This window comes from Echinops telfairi, unplaced genomic scaffold (assembly GCF_000313985.2).
Source record: "Echinops telfairi isolate 266 unplaced genomic scaffold, ASM31398v2 ScPeMD7_29;HRSCAF=101, whole genome shotgun sequence".
Lineage (NCBI taxonomy): Eukaryota > Metazoa > Chordata > Mammalia > Afrosoricida > Tenrecidae > Echinops > Echinops telfairi.
Window position 1 is genome coordinate 3,682,626 of NW_022103926.1, and position 5,532 is coordinate 3,688,157.

Sequence of the window (5,532 nt, forward strand, 5' to 3'; positions counted from 1 at the left end):
CTGATGCCAGGGGCTTAAGTGGAGAGCAAATGTTTTGAGAATGATGAGGGTAACAAATATACAAATGTGCTTTACACAATTGATGTATGTATGGATTTTGATAAGCGTTGTATGAGACTCCAATAAAATGATTTTTTTAAAAAGCATTTCCAGATCTAGCCTGAAGCTGTCAGTAAGAGGATACTAAATAACCCTATACCTACAAGAAAGACTAGTTAACACGACTGTGATTGGGGCTTCAAAAAGGCTTATGAAAAAAATTCCTTTATCTCTTCATTTACACACCAACCATCAATGTTAAAGATAAAGCGTTTGAGGATTTTCACCAGCTTCTACAGTCTGAATTGATCGACTCTGCCATCAAGCTGCATTGAAAATAACTGCTGGTGGCTGTAGTGTGAACATTGGAAACCAGACTGGGAATTGGTGATAGAAATGACCACATGATAGAATTTTACAAGACCAATGACTTCTTCATTGCAAATACTCTGTTTTAAAATTTGTTTTCAATTCATTTCATCATTTTTTTTTTTTGTAAAACAGCAGAAATACCATAACAAGTATATTTCAACAGTGCCCAGGGTCAGCGCTGTGGAAGGCGCTGGGGTGGCTGTCCCTTCCCGTCTGGTCCTACTCCAGCTTCTTCCTGGAACTGGGACTCAAGGCTGTAAATAGAAAGTTTGAGGCCACTGCTAAACACTAGGCAACCCAGATTGGGGGGCTGTCCTCAGCCTTGGGGCCTCCGGGAGCAGCTGCAGGGCCTCCAGACAAGAAGGCTTGGGCCAGGCTTTGGGGCCAGCGGGGAAGTGGTCTTCTCTGGCTGTGTAGGAGGTGGGAGATCTGAAAGAGGCGGCACTTCCTGACATACTACTTCCCTGGGTCACCCTCTGGGACTCCAAGACAGTGGGAAGAACATGGGGTGTGGAGTCAGAAGGCACCAAGTGGGATGGAGAAGGGACAACAGACACATTGGCTGTGCACATGGAACTGACCAGGTGGAGTACACAGGAGCTCACTGATTACACCTGGGGAAAGGCATGAGAAGAAGCTCAGTATCATCAGTCAGAACAAAGTCAGGGGCCAACGAGGGAACAGATGGTCAATTGCTCATCTGCAAGTTCAAGTTGAAGTTGAAGAAAATTCAAACAAGTCCATGGGAGCCAAAGTACAATCCTGAGCATGTCCCACTTGAATTGAGAGCATTGAACAATAATGACTGAAAACCAGAGAGATGCCATCGAGGACGTCATATATGAAGCCAGCAAAAGGCATTTAAAAAGGCAGGAAAGGAAGAAAAGACCAACACAAATGTCAGCAGAGACTCTGATCCTTGCTCATTGTGGTAGTTCCATAATCTAGTGTCAATTTGAGGATTACGAGTGTAGGGGTGGAGTCTAGCCTGTCAATCAGATCACAGCCAATGATTCCTCGGTGTGGGCATGGCCTTCTCCTGAGGATTCTGGGAACTCTGGTATTTCTTCCTTGGAGGCGGGAGATACTCTCTCTCTCTCCCCGCCCTTGCAGACTCTCTACTGACAAGGCTGACTCCCTGTGAGACATCCCTGAAAAGCCACATGGACCTACCCTGATGCAGCCCTGGGTGCTGGAGAAGCCACATGGAGACCCCTGCCAGCGCTGAGGTCCAAAGACGGATCCAAAGACTTTCTACCCACTGGCCTGTGATCCTGTATTCGGCATCATTGCATGTGTTTCGTGAGACTGAAGAGGACTATATATATTGGGCTAATATCGGACTTATGGGCTTGGACTGGACTATATTGGGATGCTTTCTTAATGTACAATCACCCTTTATATAAAACTCTCTCTTATTCACATATGAGTTTCTATGGATTTGTTTCTCTGGTCTACCCAGACTGACACACTCATGAACATAGAGTAGCTAAAGCCAATGGAAGCAATGATCATGAAAGAGCCAAACACAAGATTTCTGAGGGTAACCGAAGCAATAAAGGGTAACAATGAAATGTGCAAAGACTGGGGTGCATTTTTGTATAGCTTTATTATTCTTAAATATCATAATATTATTAATCTATATGTCCACCAACCATCTGTGTGTCATACTGTGGTGGCTTCCATCCCAGGGTGATGCTGGAAGCTATGTAACCAGTATTTCGAAAACCAACAGAGCCTCCCATGGTGGACAACGCTCACCAGCGCTTCCAGATGAAGAGTGGAAGGAAAAGCCTGGCAGTTCATTTTCTAGAGCTATAATTAACATATCATACAATTCACTAGTTCAACCATATCAAGAAGAGTTGTGCGCTCATCGCCATAACCAACTTTGGAACTTTTTCTTCCTTCTTGTACCCATTGATGATGACTCCCCGCATCCCCCACCTCCCCTTCTGTGTCCCCCCAGGCCATCATGAATCCAGTTCCTGTTTCATAAATCCACCTATCCTGTTTCCCTCATAAACATGCAAACGCGGGCAAACAAGAAACAAGGACCCAGCAACTTGAAGGATCTTTTGAACAAATTGGGTAAGCAAGCATTAAAAAAAATTTTTTTTCTGTAATTCAAGGCTTTAGGACACAATACCTATTCGATCCCTATGATCAGTCATGGATCAGGTAGTACAAACTCTTAGGATCTACGGGGAATTTTTCATATTTTTGTTTTCCATTTGTACTTGTCTTTATAATTTCAAGAGATAATCCCCCCCCAAGTGTTTAGATATTTAGTAATCTTAATTGAACTTAATTTAAATTTTAAAAACCTGCATTGTGAAAGTTTACAGAGCAGATCAGTTTTCCATTCAATGATTCATACACATTTTGTTTCATCTCATTGATTGCCTTCCTCACAGTGTAACATCGCTTATCCCCCGCGCGGTGTCTTCATTCCTGCTTCTCTCCTAACCCACCCTAGGGAAATGCTGCTCTTTTGATCGCAAAAGGCCAATTGTTCTAAGGTGTGCATACCTCACTAATGTTATTATATTGTTCCCCACATAGGTCTGTCTAATGTTTGGCTAAAAATTGAACCATGGGAGTGAGTACAGACTTGCAGGGTAACCAAGGGCCACACTCTCTGGGGTTCTACCAATTTCTATCAGACCAGTAAGCCCAGACCTTTTGTTAAGATTTGAGTTCTGTTCCACATGTCCCCCTTCTATTCAGAACCTTCTAATGTGATCCCTTTCTGAGTGGTTGGCTTTGATAACTGGGTAAACCAAAAAACCAAACTCACTGCCATCAAGTCAATGCCAACTCATAGCAATCCTCTAGGACAAGATAGAACTACCCCTGTGGGTTTCTGAGGCTGTAACTCTGTACAGGAGTGGAAAGTCTCATTTTTCTCCGGCATAGCAGCTGGTGGTTTCAAACTGCTAACCTTGTGATCAGAGAGAATCATATTTGAGTGGTCCATTGGTCTGTAGGCCCAATTGCTTCCATGTGTCTTTGACGTTCATCACTGTTCTTTCTTCTAAACAGGGAGAGCCCAACAGATGCACTTTAGATGTCCTCTCACGGACTCTTAAGACTCTAGTGATTTAATCACTACGCACCAAAGCAGGATGACCATTGTCCTGTGGGAGATGCTATGCCAATGGACTCTGGTGTCCTCAGGCCCGGAGACTCGTTTCCTCAAGGTGTTTGGCTATGTCTAAGAAGTTTTCATAATTTTTCCCCAAAGGAGTATTTATTCGTTAGTTGATTTTTTCAGAGTAGCTCACCAGGCCCTTTTTCCTAGTCCATCTTAGTCTAGAAGCTCCACTGAGCCTGTGCAGCATCAGGGTAGCACTCAAGCCTCAGATCACATGTGGGTGGTGGCTGCATCCTCTTCTGTGGCTTGCCATTTCCCTTCTGCTTGCTTTTCTTTCTTTTAAAAAAATTTTTCCCAACAGTTTTATTGGCATATAATTCACATTATCATACAATTCAACAGTTCAATCACATCAAGAAGAGTTGTACAATCATGGCCACAACCAGTTTTGGAACATTTTTTCTCATTTTTTTTCTCTCTCTCTTTAAAAAAAAAAATTATTGTGGGCTCGTACAACTCTTATCACAATCCATCCATCCATCCCTGTGTCAAGCACATTTGTACATTTGTTGCCATCATCATTCTCAAAACATTTTCTTTCTACTTGAGCCCTTGGGACCAGCTCCTCCTTTCTTTCCCCATTAGGCTGCTTGCCTTTATCCTGTTCCTTTGTGTATTTCGGATACTGACTCTTTGCTGATTACTTGTAAGAATCTTTCCATTTGTGCCTTATGTTTTCTCTTTTGTATATTGTCTTTGGCTGTTCCAAGCATGGCTTTGTGCGAGTGTGTGCGTTTAACTTGACAATGTATCTTTGAGATTTCCCTCCCATCAGTTTACAAAGAGTTTCCTCATTGTGTTTGACAGTATCCTAGTGTTCTGTTGTCCTGTCCCTCTTTAACAAGCCTCCCATTGAGGGACATTTAGGGTATTTCCATTATGTAGCTATTACAAACCATGCCCCAGTGAACAGCCCTCTACATGCGCCATATCATATATGTACAAGTGAATTTCTCGGGTAAATTCTGGGAAAAGAAATCATTGAATAAAGGCTGCGTGCATTTATAACTCAGATCATACATGGGCTTCTGTGTCACAGCAGCTTTAACTTTAGATTGTCTCTCTTCTTCTTTATGGTGTGATGTGTTTAAGAAATCCTTTTGTACTTCTAAATCTATTTCCTTCAAAATGTGCTAAAGTTTTGCTTTTCAAGTTGAGGATCTTAACCTTCATGGAACTGATTTTTGTGTTGGCCATGATACAGGGATTTCCACCACCATGCCACTTTGGAAAAAAAATTATTTTACAGTTTGGGTAGCAAGTTGCCCCTGTACCAGATGCTCACTAGTGACATTAGCCACTGCTGAAAACCCTTCCCAGTCTCTCCAGGGCCCTGAGCAGGTGACCCAACCTCTTTTCCTCAGTGTGCAGGTTCCTCACGATACCCACCCAGCTCCGTGCCACACCTCACGCTGCTCTCTCGTCCACACCAACCTGCCTTCCTTTCTCAAGGGCTGAGCTTCCCAGCAAAGGAACGTTCAGGCCCAGCTGGCTGTACTGGTGAATCCTCGCAAACATCTAAAGGAGAGCGAATACTAGTCCTTCCCAAATGCTTTTCAAAAACAGAAGAGGGAATACTTTCAAATTCACCTAGGAGGCCGGCATCCTCCCCACACCACAGACAGACAAAGACACTACAAGAAAAGAAAACTAGGAATGTTCCTCAATAATATACTAGTCCCACCCCTACTTCCCCCCAAAAGTTCCCCCCGCATATTAAATGGCTCTTACATCAAAACCCAGTGGAATTTATTCCAGGAATGCAAGAGTCGGTCCATATTAGAAAATCAATCCGTGTAATGCACAACCTTGATAGAATGAGGGGAACCATCTCGACAGATGCAGAAAAAGCGCTTGACAATGTCCAATACCCCTTCACGGTGAACACACCCAGAAAGCCAGGAGCAGAAGGGAACTTCCTCAGCCCGATACGAGTCACAGACGGCTGACATCGAGACAGAAAC